General features: G+C 44.8%; 1 long non-coding RNA gene across 1 annotated transcript; it reads right to left on the bottom strand.

Moving 5' to 3' along the window:
• Positions 1–3275: 3275 nt before the first annotated feature.
• Positions 3276–11302, bottom strand: LOC114062697. Its single transcript, XR_003572430.1, has 3 exons — positions 10518–11302; positions 7266–7376; positions 3276–3416 (listed from the first exon to the last, which is right to left on the bottom strand). It is a non-coding gene; the product is annotated as an uncharacterized LOC114062697 (long non-coding RNA).
• Between the last annotated feature and the right edge of the window lie 3976 nt (positions 11303–15278).

Here is a 15278-nt window from a genome sequence, read left to right as displayed (position 1 = left end):
CAGGGATTTGTGGTGTGTTCATTGTGATCTGGGACAGCACGTGCTGCACGAGGCTTGCAGTGCATGATTTAACAGGTAGAAAAGTGCCTGTGGCATGAAATTCTGAGGGACTACAAACAGAAATTCAGCTTTCTTAACTGAATGAGCTGGGGAGGGATCCTGAAGAGATTTTCTTTTGGGCATAGCAGATAAAGCTGGGTTGTCACAGTGCACAGTAAAACCCAGCCTAGTTTCTGCTGACACAACTTCTCTCCACCCTTGCTGTGCTGAAACAAGGGCTTTGGGTTTTTCTGGGGGAGAACCAGCCCTGGCAGTAAAACTCTGCAGATAACTCAGCATTTTAAACCTTGTGAGCAGCACTTGAGATGGTGTTTGACTAACAGCTTTGATCCATCACTCACCACGTGAACCTCAGCAAATACAGAACTTTATTTAGAGGCATTTCAGGAGCTATGCCTTGGATTTTAAAGTGGAAACACTGGGAATACTTGAGTTTTGCACAGTAACTTGTCCCTGGAACCATAACAATGTCTCTTTCCTGTTCTTTCTTTATCCTTGTGGGATGGGATGCTGTTAGTTGAATACCACCTGCTTAGGTCAGAAGGCAAATCCTAAATTCTGTAGGCTTGGAAATTGGTCCAATAACAATAATAGGGAAGTATTTTTCTATTCTGGGAGACTTCTGGAGTCTCAGTAAGTTTTCCTCTCTCTAAAACTTCTTGAAATTGAGTTGAAAAAGTTAGTCCTCTGTGTTTTCTTTATCTGTCACAGTCAGCAGAAATCTGGAAGGGGATGCTTGGGTAGCAGTAGCTCTGCTCTTACAAAAAGCAGGGATGTACACATTAACAAACCTGGCAGGCTGGAGCTCCCTCTTAGCCAGACTTCTGCAGGAATGGGGGATTATGTAACTGCACCATCTGGCTGCCCATTAATTCTGAGCTCAGAGTAGCCAACGGGGTCAAACTCGACGAGGAATAAGAGATTTCATCAAATCATGCAAGATTTATGAGAAGGGGATGGGAAAGGGAGCAACACAACCCTGTCTGAGTGGGAGTTTTACAAGGCACGTACTGGCCATGCTCCTTGGGAAAGAGGAATTGGGCTTTGAGTGCTCCAGAGGCAGTGGAATAACTCAAACACCTGCACAACACCTGCTGGCATCGAAGGGGCTGCAGGTATTGGTACAGCTGGTGCTTGGGGGTGTTAAAATGTGTGTGGAAGAAAGAGCACTGGTCACTTAGACCATCTTCCTCTGGATAATTAACAGGCTGGGAGAGCTGGGGATGTTCAGCTGGAGAGAAGGCTCCAGGGAGACCTTAGAGCCCCTTCCAGTGCCTAAAGGGGCTCCAAGGGAGTTGGAGAGGGACTTTGGACAAGGGATGGAGTGACAGGACAAAGGGAATGGTTTCCCACTGCCAGAGGGCAGGGTTAGATGGGATATTGGGAAGAAATTCTCCCCTGTGAGGGTGGTGATGCCCTGGCACAGGTTGCCCAGAGAAGCTGTGGCTGCCCCATCCCTGGAAGTGTTCCAGGCCAGGTTGGACGGGGCTTGGAGCAACTTGGGATAGCGGAAGGTGTCCCTGCCCATGTCAGGGGGTGGGGCTGGATGATAATTAAGATCCCTTCCAACTCAAACCACTCCGGGACTGTCCGTAAGTACCAACGAGGTTCAGCAGAGGGAGGCAGTGAGCCGGCTGTGTCCCAGTGCAGAATTCCTGGCCTGCCTAGGAGCGTGTTTCTGTTGCTCTGTGTTGTGTTCTGCCCCGTGTGCTTTATTTTTCCGTGTAATTTTGTCTGTGATGAGTTACATCTTCTATGTTGTACTTGGTTTGCTGGATCGTGGGTATAGTCAGAGGTTTTTAAGTTGATGGGAGATTTTCCTGCAGGGGTGGGACTGGCTTGTTCACATAAACAACTCTAAAAAGATACAAAAGGTTTGCACACATCTCCCTGCTGCTGCTCAGGTTACGTTCACTGATACTGCCAAGGAAAAATGCTTAGAAAGCTCAGTTAAAATAAAAATTGTAAGTGGGAACACTTGCATGGGAAAAGCCCCATCCAGCAAGTGGAATCAGAATGGTTTGGTACTGCAAGGTCTGCAAACTCAGATTCAGTCACACAGCTGTGAACTGAGAGCAAACTGAAGGAGGTTCTCCTGCTCCAGCCATTCCCTTCCCCTCTGGGAATGGGGAAGTTGCAGTAACAAAACAGCCCCGTGGATTTGCCTAAAAACACAACGGTGTTCTCCGTCATTAATTACTCTGTCATTAATTACTGGTTACTCTGGTACATTCCTCATCTGTGTATCAGAGGACATGAAGTGACACCTGGAGCCGTTCCCCTTGATTAGTGGCAGGGGAGGCTTTGTCTCCCCGTGTGCTGGCAGGAAGGGATTTGGAAACAGGAGTCAGATCCTGGTGTGGAGCAATGGCCTCACATGCTGCCCTCGCCCACGTCCCGTCACCTGCGTGGTGACCAGGAACACACCCTGCAGGGAGGGAGGGAGGGAGGGATATCCCTGTGCTGCTGTCAGTCCCTGCACTGAGTCACTGGGCCCAGCTGGATGCTGGTGTCACACAGGGATGTGGGAGCAGGCCTGATGAAAAATTGGAACACCAAATCCTGCCTTCCCGGGGCTGAGCAGCATCTTGGGCTTGGAGACACCACAGCCTTCATCTCCCATAAGGAAAGACAGCCAGTGGACAGCTGGGATGTGTCTCTCTCTAAAATGTTTTCCTCGAGTGCTGTGAAATCTGCCTTCTTCCTGAGCTGCTCCAGGGTGAGGGATGGAAAACGGGAAAAAACAAGGACTGCACAGGTGACCGACACAGAAACAAAGTGAACATCCCGAAGGGTTTTTCCCTGTCCCCTACCTGGCAAATCCTTGCCCTGCATGAAGAGCCCCTGTGTGTGCTGTGCCTGTCCCACAGCCATTGTCATTCCGAGCATGCAGGCAGTTCTGCAGTCCTGGCTCGCTGAGTCATTGCTTTTGCCTGTGCAGCCCCCACAGAAGGAGCCAGAGCCATCCAAAGCCTCCCTCACCCAATCAAAAGTGCTGGAGATGTGCAGGGCCAAAAATAGTGACAGACTCAACCACAGCAGCACTTCATTAGCATCAAATGTGCTCTTTGCTTCAGCTGCCTAATAAAGTGATATGTAATTATAATAAAGCATCCTTTGGAGAGGAAAGAGAGAGGGATGTTGGCTTTCCCAGGGAATTGGTAATAAGATGTGATGCCTTGTTATCTCCAGGCACCTCTTTTTACCCCTGAGCTGTGCAGTGACCCCGTGGATGCAGCTCCAGCCTGGCTCTGTCCGGCTGCTGTGTTGGGAACAGTCTCAGGGAGGCAGCCACTGGCTTTGCTCCCGGAATGAGGATCCTTTGGGACCAGGATCCTTAGGAGGAATGGGCTGATCTGCAAGACAAAGTACTCTGCAGTACCAGGTTTGTAGAGAAAGTTACCTTTGGCATCTCAGGAGGGGCACACTTGGGTTTAACTTGAATTAGAGAAGATGGCTGGAGTGTGAAGCTGCTTTTACAGGGCTGCCCCAGCTTTTGAGACTGGTGGTGAGGAAAATATGCCAAATTCCCAGATGTCCAGTGATTGCTCAGTTCACCTGTGCCATAGGAAGTGCCTTGTTATAAAGGAGAAGCTGAACCTTTTTCCCTCCACGGATTTCCACCTGATCCCTGCCCTTCCTCTCCTCACACCTCACAGAACTGTTGTCAGTGGCACAAAAGAAGTCACTCTGGATCTCCCCACAAGTTCAATAACAATAAATAGAGTTTGGGGACAGCTTCTTTGTCTTCCCCTGGAAGAAGTTGTGCTTTAGCATCAGAAAATGCAGGCAAGAGCAGCTGAGAAGAGCTGGCCTAGGCAGTGTCCCTCTAGCAAATTCCTTTTGCCCTTCTCCAGGTGCTGATTCCCATCCCATTTTAAATGATTCCAGCATTAGAAACCCCATCCAAATAAACTTTACTGGCAGAATTTGTTTCAGATTCTCTGTGTATTCTTCTTTCAGCACATTTTGTTTCTCATCCTTCAGTGCAGGGCCTTCCTGGTCTCTCCTTATTCAAAACAACTGGGTTTAAAATCAAAACTGGGGGTTTTTTTGCAGCCCCTACAATTTTATCAGCTCTTTCTCTGTTACAAGACAGACACATGGACAGCTTAGTCTGAGATCTGGAACTTCACAGGAGGGTCATCTAAACTCCACTGCACTTTCTTCCATCCTTATTGTTCTGAAGCAACAGGTCACATGAATACCAATCCTCTGGGCCCAGAATTAAGAGCTCCTGCTCCTGTTGTGTTCTGGGAACAGCATCTGAAGTTCCCAGCACCTGTTAATTTGATTCCTCCAGTTCTGCTGCATTACAGTCTGCACTAAGCACTTGATAACTCATTGTTTAAGCAATTAGAGCAATTAAAGCCTTATTTTTATAAGGATCTTATTCCTGTGTTGTTCAGGAAGGCACTGATTGAGCAGAGCCAGCCGGTGTCCCTGAGTCATGCCTGAGGGTGGGGCTGCAATGGTTACATGTGCACTTTGACACATGTGCCAACAACCAAACAGGAACATTTTGCCTTGTTCAGTTGGTTATTCATTGGTTTGTTTGTTGTTTGGGGTTTTTTATAGACCCTCTGGCTTATGAAGAGTCAAAAACCCCCACGTTTACCAGCTGACTGCCTTTTTTTAATTAATTTTATCCCTTTTCCCACCATTATTTCAATGTTTATCTGGGAAATGACTTCACATGATAGATTGCACACAGAGCCAGCAGCTTCTGTGACCTAACCATGGTTCACACTATACCAGACATAAATACTTCTTAGCTGTAATAATGATGAGGAGAGAGGGGGTATGGTAGTCAAAAAAGTACTTGAGATACAAGAAATTCAATCTTTTTCTCAGCTCGATTGATTTTTTCTGTGTGATCCTGAGCAAGTAACTTAGTTTCAGTGCAGTCAGTGCTCCCTCACTGCAGAAAGCAGAGACACTTCCTCATATCAAGTCTCAAGGAGTGTTTTAAACTCCTGCAAATAAAAAATTTACGTCAATGCTTTAAAGGACATAAAAGAGTAAAAGGCCTTTGCTCGGCTGACACTGAGGAGGGAGCTGATCCCTTATTCTAATCCTGTTCTAGGGAGATGATACCAACATTTAATACTAAAAAATACAGCCATTGTGCTGTGTTGAGGACTGGCACAGGTGACAGGAGAAATCAATGTTTCCACAGTCCTGTTTATCAGTTTTAATGCTGGGGGTTTTTTATGCAGAATTCAGTCCGTTATATCTGTACAACTCAAAGATTCAGAGTGTCTGGTGCCATCCTGTGTTCCTGCAGTTTGCCCAATTAGCAGTTCCCAGTGCCTTTGCCTGCAGATTATTTTTAATGATGATAATAACCAGCGTCTCCTACTTCCCATCCACTGAGCACACTGGCCTCGTGACACCCAGCAGAGGCAAAAAATCTGCCAGTGGAACACCAAGAAATTAAACAATGATCTGTTTATCCATTGAAGCAACTCACTGAGTGCAGAGAACCACACCAAGGCTCTAAATCTCATGGAAAAAAAAAAAAAAATAGAGACTAAACCAGAAGCAATTTCCCCTTCATCTGTTTTGTCAGTCCTACCTGATGCAGAGGATTTTTCACTCTCTTGACAGATGCACTTAGGACGTAATTGTTTTTAAAATTAAGGCTTTCAGTACATGGTATCTTATTGTTCAAAATGCCCATTTTCACACAAGGAAGTAAAACACAAGCTAAAACGTACAAAAGTAAGTCCAAATGATGTCCTTGGTTCCAAAGGGAGGAAGGTTAATTTTCACAGCAAGGACATGTGAAGACCCTAGAAGAATGATTCACCCTCAAAACGTTCCACTGGAGATGTTTAGGTACAATCAGCACTCCAATCCCTGGTGTGAATGCCCTGCTAAGCTGAAGGGAAGATCTGTTTTGTGGAATTTCATAGAAATTGGGGGGTAACCATAACTGTCCCTTCAAATAAGCCCCAAAAAAAGAACAAATGCCCCTTTAGAATCAGGGAACTGAAACCACAGCAACTCTTGCTCAAATGAGAGGCACATGGCAAAGCTTCTGTACGTTGCACATTATCCACGTGGCTTCCCTGGGCCTGACAAAAAAGGTGCAAAAAGGGCATTTGAAACCTGCAGCTTTGTGCTTGTGTGAGAGAAAAAAGCCCCACACATGCCCAGAGCAGGGGCACAGAGGGAGAAAGGGGGAAACTGCATTTTAAGGCTGCTGATGCAAGAGAAAACTTCGAGAGGGCTTTTTTTTTTTTTTTTTTTTTTTTTTTTTTTTTTTTTTTTTTTTTTTTTTTTTTTTTTGTCTTTTTTTGTCCAAATCCTGGCTTTGGTCAAAGCACTGTGCACAAAAATGTGTGGTTTATTTAATCCAGTGCTCTAGGAAAAAAGACTTTCATGCTTTGTAATTAAACAAGATTTCATCAAGGCAGTATCTCACATCCTCCTGTAACTGTCTTCTAACACAGGTGACCCATTAATCCCCAAACTGCCCAAGAGCTGGAATAAAAAATATAAATTAAAATAATATAAAGAACAACCCAAATTCTGTGGCTTGGGCTTACCTGCAGTAAGTGCTGATTTCACCTGAGAAGGGTGTCCCAGCACGAGCCAGTCAGTGCAGCTGCTCCTGGGGATTTATAATACAGGATTTCTATCATCCTTCCCGCTCTGACACCCTGAGCTTCAACTTTTCACGTCATTCAGTTGCCACCACACCGAGCCTGGGCAGATTGGGCAATCAAGCCTAAAAAATGGCTTTTTTAATGCGTTCTGCCCCATGAACAGCCACATGAGGACAGCCTGGCAGGCTGGAGCACAACACACACAGTGGCGTCCCCGTGTTGCACGTGCAGGGCTGGGCTGATGTTGTTTGTCTGTGAACGAATGATGTGATGGAGGGGGTGATGCTGGTGGAGTCCTCCCAGCAGTGGTGGCTTTGGATGACTGACAGCACTGCTGTTGGTTCTTCTGTTGATTGATTGCAGAGTTATTTGTGTTGAAGGGCAGTTAAGTGTTCTTCCTGGTTTATCTGCAGTGGTGTTCTTTTTAAAGGAACGCTGTGATGTTGTCGAGCACAAAATCAAGGTACATAAAACCGTTCCAGAAAAGACTGACTTTTACCTGCCAGGACCAGGATTTTATAAGCACGTGCCACTCCACTGCAGCATCATAAAGTCAACTCTACAACATTCCAAATGAAGAAACCCTCCTACCTGTAACAGCATGAAACCATTTTCATCCGTCCTGGCTTCACCTGCAGGCCAGTCCAGCCCAAAGCTGTGGAATGAGGAATTATTTGGCCTTTACTGGTTTGTGCCATCTGGCTGTAAGGAACAGAGGGAAAAACAGGTGAGTCATAGTGAGCATGAGGAGACTGAACTCTCACAGCAATCAGCAGCACCCCTTCACTGACAAAACCACAGCAGACTTCCAGAGCCCTTTTTGTTTGTCTCCCTCGTATTTATATCCCATCAAATTGTTCACTGGCTGTGACTTTACTGTATAAGAGTTCTTACTCTTCCTTTAAAAGTAGATTCTTGGCTGGAAATTATACATCAGAAATGCTGCAAGAAAGAAAGGAAGGGGAGGAAGGCACTATGGGAAGAGCACCTTGGGAGATGTGGGCACTTCCAGCTGCAAGACAAGCACCACACAGAGAGCAGAATTGTTCTCCCCAAAGGAAAAGCCACTCCAGTTTGCACAGCGTGGCTTCAGCTCTCAATTAGTGCCTTTCAGTCTCGAGTTTGTTTTGAATGCCTGTCAGCACTGCAGGGAGAATCAGCCCAGACTAACAGTTGCTCAGGCCAGGGATTCACTGCCCTGCCTCCCTTTCCTCAGCAAAAGGGGTTGTCAGTGCTGCAGTGCCTGTGCAAACCTGCTAATTAAGACTTCACAGTCTTGGAACCGATTGATGAATTTCAAGTAGAAGACAAAGATGACAAAAGTTCAAAAGCCACCTCATTTAAAATTCTCATTTGAAATCCTACTTTGGCTCTTTTCTTTGCTGTCCTGTTGTTTCAGACTCCCCAGTTATCCCCTTTTAGCACCCTCTCCTTACTTAGAGATGTGCCTGTGAAAGGTGAGTCAGTTTTGGGTGAACAACAAGCAGTGAGCTGGGGGGTTTATTCCCAGGATTTCTGCCTCAGCATAGGTGACTAAATAGAATTTTTTTTGTCAGGGTTGGCACGTCTTGATCTAAAATGTACAAAACCACCACCAGCCTTTTGCCACAACCAGCTGCCTCAGGCCTTTCCTTCTGGGTAACACCTACACAGTGGGGCTGCTGGAGTCACGCTGGAAAAATCCTTCTCCTTGCCATCTCCTAAAGGTCCTTGTGCTTCCCCACATCCATGGGCTTCTTGGAACAGGGTGGTGGCTTCCAAATCCAAACACAGGGGGTGCTTTGTGGTTTTGCTTTCCAGCAGTTCCATTTTGTGTCTGTAAAACATCACGGGAAGGTTTTATTTTTCGGTGGCTCTTCCAGCTGCTGCAGAATTTTAGGGAATGAGGAAAAATCAGTAGTAGAGACGAATTCTTGCCAGTCATAGTAATGCCAGCTTTCCACCCACTTACCTCTTCATACATTTCATTTTACTGTATTTATTACATGTATTTTAAACTCTCAGTGTCAAAATATTACTAACCTTACTGTGTGATGGAGTTAGACTGAGTTATATGAATGAAATCAAATTAGCCTAATATTTATAACTTTTCCTAGATAACTTAAACTTCTGGTACTCAAAAAAAAAAGCTATGAAAATTTCTCTTATACTCCCAAAGCATTTTTTGGTAACACATCAAGACTTTTATCAACAAGAAATGAAAAAGCCAAGATGCACTTGCTTCAATGTTTTGATTAATTCTGCTTTGTCACAGAGGAAAAACATCCTTATTCAGGACAAATTGCTCCTGAATTGGAATAATCTGAAATCTGCTTAGGGTATATTGGGTATCACTGTAGCAGGAAAATGCTGAAGCCTGATGCAAATATTTAGGTATTTGTGGTTCTGATGGGATGACTGGGTGTAAAAAGGATGTAAAATGGTACTAGGATATATGTATTATAATTAAAAAAAGTCTCCTCTGTTGACAGTAATGATATAAATATGGAGAAATAAATTATAAATAAAATATAAACTCCTGTAGGTGTCACAACAATATTTTTCTGCAATTCTATAGGGACCATCCCCAAGTGAGCTTTGATGCTGTGGGAGATTTTAAGAAAATGCACAGCTGGTAGAAAACTCACCAGAATTTGAAGTCAACTCATCCTGTGAATAAATCATATTTAATCATACTTCAGTTGGAAAAAGAAAGGAGACAAATGTTGAAAGAGGTATTTGGAGTTTTCATTTCGGTATTAATTGTATTCAGCATCACTTCTGAGATGCAGCTACAGCTGCTCTCCCCGTGCTTCCCATTCCCATCAGGTTTGGGGGGTGGGAACATCCTCGTCCTCCCTCGGGAAGTCTGAGGCAGGTTTGCCAAACGCTCCAGTCAGAGCTGGATGAACCTTCCAGGGAGGAGAGGGAATCAGGCTCAGTCTGGGATTCACTGTTCCCACCTCCCATGGAGCTGGAAAGGGATTCACATCCTCTTTGCCTCTTCGTACCCACGAGATTTGAGATTGTATCACAGGGCTGCGACTCCGCGTGGGACTTACAATGACGTCGCTAAAATGAAAGCTTTTACAATTTTGCTTTTCAACACAAAATAGGAAGAAAAAAATAGACAATTTAGCTGTCTGCCCTGGAACAGGAGCTATATTTGAATAACAAGGCAATGCTCCTAAAAGAGAAACCCAAAGTCTGTGTGTTCTGTGTCAGGAACTGGAATTCTTTCTTGTTATCAATTAATAGCTCTAAAAACCAGTGGATTTGCAGGATTAGTATTTCAACCAATTTACTTGTGAAATTAGAGAAAATTATTGAAATGTAGAAACTCAAATTATTTCTTCATAGTCGAGGAGCAAATCAATTTATGACGCTTTTTCTTTCCAAGAGTTTCAAATAAAACTTTAAGTAAATCAGGGGGTAAATACGAAGCCACAGGTGTTCTGATAAAGGGATGTGTTGTATTTGTGCCTGAGCATCAGCCCCACCTTGGTGCTACTCAAAATCACTGCTGTTCTTGCAGCACCCATCGATCCAAAAACCTGCCGTTTTTGGAAGTCATTTTCCAGAACTAATTTTAAACCCCTCAGATCTCAGCCAGGCTGCCACAGACCTTGTGAATTTAACATTGCAAACCCCGAGAAACACAAGTGGTGGCCCTTGTAATAATTTGTATGAATTATATAACCCCACCTTGTTACATTTATATCTTCACAATCTGGAGCAGAATATTGTAGCAGAGTTGGTGTTGTTGGTTTTTTTTTTTTCATTTATTTTTCCCTCATGTTGCTGCACCGGTTTTCAGAGAGGTTGAATTTTAAAACAGCACCGAAGAGCTGTATTTAAACCTACCTATTTTTGGATATTAATAATGAGCCTTCTGAGACATTTGAGATTCAGAAATTCAGGACAACCTCTCAGGGATCTGCTCAGCTCCCAACCACTCTTCCTCGCTGATGGGCAGCATTTAGATCCCTCCCTTCAGGAAAGGCTACTTGAGTATGAAAATGAGACAGGACATTAGGGAGAGCAGTGGTAAATGCCAGCTTGTTTTGCTTGTGCACGTGAAACACCACAAACAGAATTGAAGTGGAAGCTGTTATTTCATTTACAAGCCCAGAAGGAGGCAACAATATCATCCAGCTGCAGGGAAAGCGGAGAGGACATGGAGACACCGAGCAGGAGAATTGCATGGAAGACAGGAATCTGTCCAGGACATTTCACATTGGTGAGGCTTCATTTAAATACCAGCAGCTCAAGGGAGGTGTGGACAAGTTGGAGGAAATCCCAGAGGAATGATGAGTCTTCCAGAGCACGTGGCCTACAGAGAAAATTTGAAAGACAGGGATTATTTAGTGCAGAGATGATGGACAGGAACTGTGGTCACAGCTCTCATGGGTGAAGAAAACTGCATGAAAGGAAGGAAATAAATTGTTCTCTAGGCTTGAAAAACCTGGAAAAATGAATGAAAAGGCTTAAATTGCAGTAACACAAGTTCAGTTGTGGATTAGGAAACTCCCTGACTGTGATGACAATTCAACAGTGGAAGAGATGGAACAGAGAGGTTGTGGCTGCTCCATCCCTGAAAGTGTCCAAGGCCAGGCTGGATGGGGCTTGGAGCAGCCTGGGATAGTGGAAGGTGTCCCTGCCCATGGCAGGGGGTGGAACTGGATGAGCTTTAAGGTCCTTCCAAGCCAAACCACTGTGGAATTCCATGGTTCCACGGATGCAGGTGGAGTCTCCATCTCGATGGGCCAGGTGTGTCACAGGTAGTGCAGTTAGAGCTGGGTAAGAGCACTGCATTAGGCTGTCTCTAAGGAAACATTCCAGCATTTTTATTAGGATTCCATGATTTACATTTGTTTCCTGCCCAATTTAAGTAAGGCTGTGTTTGCAAGGTAGTGATTCATCCTCATGTTTTCTCTAACAAATTATCCATATTCATTTTAATAAAAATATCTTTGTACTTGTTCTTCCTCACTCAATCCCACCTTGAAATCATTCATCCTTCAGCAATTATTGCCCTCCTAAATGAGAAAAATGTGGAAATATTTTTCTTTTGCAATTAAAATACATTTCTGAGGTTTGAAATTATTTTATTTCACTGTCTAGCTTGTTCCTTCTCCTCTGTCAAACACTGGTTTTTTTTCCCCTTCAGTCCTTCCTAAGTTTTACTTGGAGAAAAAAAATGAAGGAACTGTATTTTTTAATCCCAGTTAGTGTGCCAAGAAATGCCAGCGTTCTGTGCATGGTGGCCTTATTACTGATGGCATTCGGGCTCCCTAAATAACATGTACCAGGATTCAGGGGATGGAAATCTGGTTGTTGCAGCCCACGTGAAAACAGCAACTATTTCTTCTGTTTCACGCATTTCTCAGTGTCCCAGTGGTCATTAATACTGAAAGTGTCATTTCTAAATGAGCAGAAAGACGCCCAGCAAAGCCTTGGGATGAAAAGGATGTTCCCCACACCATTTAACGTAAAATTAAACTGGAGGGTGAGACAATTAAATCCCATTACATCACAGGCAAATTCCAAGCAGGGAGAGTGAATTTCCATGGGCAGCTCACAGGACTGAATTTTTGCCCCCAGACCATGAGCATGTTCTGGTAAATCTCAGTAACTGTGGGCACAGGGAAGCACAAGCACACAGGAGACCTGCCCAGGAAGGAGCTCATCCCAGGATAAGCCACCAGAGGCAGAGGTGACCACAGCAGCTCGAGAAATGCTCAATATCTGCTCAAAACCCACAAAAATAATAAAAAACAATGAAAGCAAAAGACTGATTTTCTGTACAAGCTGTTTATAACTTAAAGATTTTATTCCCTTCTGCTTGATTTGTGACAAGAAGTTATTCCAGCCTGGTTTTTTTAGCCTCCCATAAAGTAGTACAAGGTTTCTTTGTAGTTCCCGCTGTACCCCTCTGACTGCACATTGAAGTTACGCTGGCTGACGTTTGCTGGTGACAGGCAGAACAAAAATATTATATTTTTTTCATTATATTACACAACATCTCCTGCAGCAGATGCCAGGCAAGCTGCACGATGTTTATTGTATCCATTACAGCCCTAATATTGAAAATTTCATGTGAAAACCTCTATAAGCGTCCTGTGCTATGTAAGTTTATAGATTGTACTGTTAATTCCTGAATGGCAGGCACTTAAAATAATTTAGGAAATTACACGTACTAGGAATTATTTTATTGGCCTGCACTGAGGCAGGACAGGACACATTTCTCAGGTTTATGACATTACATGAATTCAATAACTGATTTTTAATTGAATTCAGAAAGAACTCCAGATAAGCAAATCAATAACTGTAAAATGGTAAATATTCCCTCTGTTCAGCCTGGGGTAAAAATGTGGCTGTGCCCCTCATTCTGTGCCTCTCCTGCTGGGGAAGCATCCAGAGCTACACTCACTTTTCCTGGCTCCGAGTCAGCTTCTCATTCCCATACAAGGCCTTGGTTTGTATTTCCAGGCAGTGGGTTGAATCCACAGCTATATCAAACCTGGATTCTCCATAGTCCTCTGGGATAAAGCAGTCCAGAAGGCCTTGGAAGGAGCAGAGGAGAGCTGGAGACAGGGAATTTTCAGCCTGTGGAAAAGTCCTCTGGAGAACAGACACATCCAAAACTCTGCAAAACCCTGAAAACCCCTTCTGTTGATGTCCTTCCTGATGTGAGCTTGTGAAGGGAACATTCCCCTTTACTCACAGCTCTATTTGTATTGATTTTATGGAAGACACAACCAGTACCATGATAGTATCACAAAATCTAAATATGGAATGTTTTTTGGCGTTACTCCCACTAAAATGTACAAACACTTTGTGTTTCTCTTTCCTCTGTTCCTGTCGCATGTGAGTGAATGAAAACAATGTAAAACTCCCACTCTGGTAACAAAACAATAACAATAACACCCATCACTGTCTCTCACGAAATACTGCGACTAATCTAACCTTGGCAGCTTCTCCCTTCTTCCAAGGAGCCTTCAGCTTATCTCACCTGCCAGAACTCAGCTGCCACATCCCACCTGCCATAAAATCTTCAAATCTCAGCATTCCCTCTCCTCTGAGGGGATCTCACAGGAGGTTCAGGGTCCATCTGCAGCCCTTGTTCTCTGTGTTGTGGCTGGACCAAAAATAACAGATGCCCACAAAATTTCTCCCTCATAAAAACCTTTGATAGCACCTCTCCATACCCTCCTTGTTTAAAAATTACTCCGGCACAGAGGCAAATAATATTTATTTCTATAATAAAACCAGGCCTGGAGATTCTTCTATACTCCAGCACACAAATGGCAGGGATATCCTACCAAACACAGTGTACTGAGCTATCACACAGATCTCTAAATAGCTGGTTGTATGAACTTACCTGAACCCTGTGTCAAATGAACTGGCCTCAAAAACAAGCTGCACAATTGTGTGAGTGCTCACACTGCTGACTCAGGGATGCGAAGAGGCTTTGCGTGGGTCCTGTGTTGAGTGGTCATCCATTACACGGAAAAAACGCTTCTTCCCTAAAATGTTGAAGGTAGAGCTCATCTTACTCCAGCTCTGAATAGGCTTTTCCTCCAGTACCACAGCACATTTGTTATAATGCACTAATATATTAAATAATTTAACCTGATCAAACAGGTAAATAGTGCTCCATCTCTGGTTGTGCACAGTCACTGTTCCATGAAAAGCAGACGCTTGCAATGGGAATCCCCACAGCAATTATACACCAAGAATATTTAACGTTTACCATCACGTCTCTCTCATTAACATGATTTGTCTCACCAGCACTTTGCTGAACATCCAGGTACAGCTGCCTGTGACACTTTGTGCCTCTGAACAGGCTCGGGTCGAGGCAGCCGAGGGTGAAATTAGGCTGATGTAAATGGGGAAGGTTATGTGACGCTGTTGAAATGAGAGGCTGAGAGACAGAAGGATCAATTTTCCTTTGCATCCCGTTTTTTCCACGCATACTGTGCTGTTGCAACCCTTTTGCTTCACACCCTCTGGCATCCTCATTGCACAGATAAATCTGAAGGTATGGATTTTAAGGGACATACCTGCTGCTCGCTTACAAGTCCTTTGGGACAAAGCTGCTCAAGAGGTGACAGGATTCCTGTGAGGACATGACAGGGAGGGACAAGGAAAAGAGAAGGCGAGATTATTCTACGGGGGAGCAGACAAAATAGGGTGAGCAGGGGTGCAGGAGAGGAGAAACAACCCTGTGGAGAACATGAGGGACCAAGAGGGAAAGGGTCTATTTAGAAGGGCCTTACTGGCCAAGTGGGTGAAGCTGGAGAGTGAAACCCTGAGGGGGAATGGTGGCCTCACCCTCCCTCGGGGTGAGGCGCTGAGGGAGCAGCTCCGGGGCTTGAGGAAACGGTGGCGGGAGATGGGGAGCTGAGGGGAGCGGACATTGCCTGAGGGGGCGAGATCCTCTGGGGGCGACCCTGGGGGAGATGGATAAGGCGCCGAGGGGGCAATGCCGGGGGGCGTGAGGCGAGGCGCTGAGAGGACAGAACCCGGTGAGGGTGAGGCGCTTCGGGGAGCACCCTCAGTGCGGTGACCCGCTCCCCCCGGTCCGTGTGAGGCACTGACTGGACCGTCCTGTGGTGTGGG

The sequence above is a fragment of the Empidonax traillii genome, unplaced genomic scaffold (genome assembly GCF_003031625.1).
Source record: "Empidonax traillii isolate 1590-97213 ecotype Southwest subspecies unplaced genomic scaffold, ASM303162v1 scaffold426:size1138770, whole genome shotgun sequence".
NCBI lineage: Eukaryota > Metazoa > Chordata > Aves > Passeriformes > Tyrannidae > Empidonax > Empidonax traillii.
Note: the sequence above shows the minus strand (reverse complement) of the source record. Positions and strands in the feature narration are given on the sequence as shown.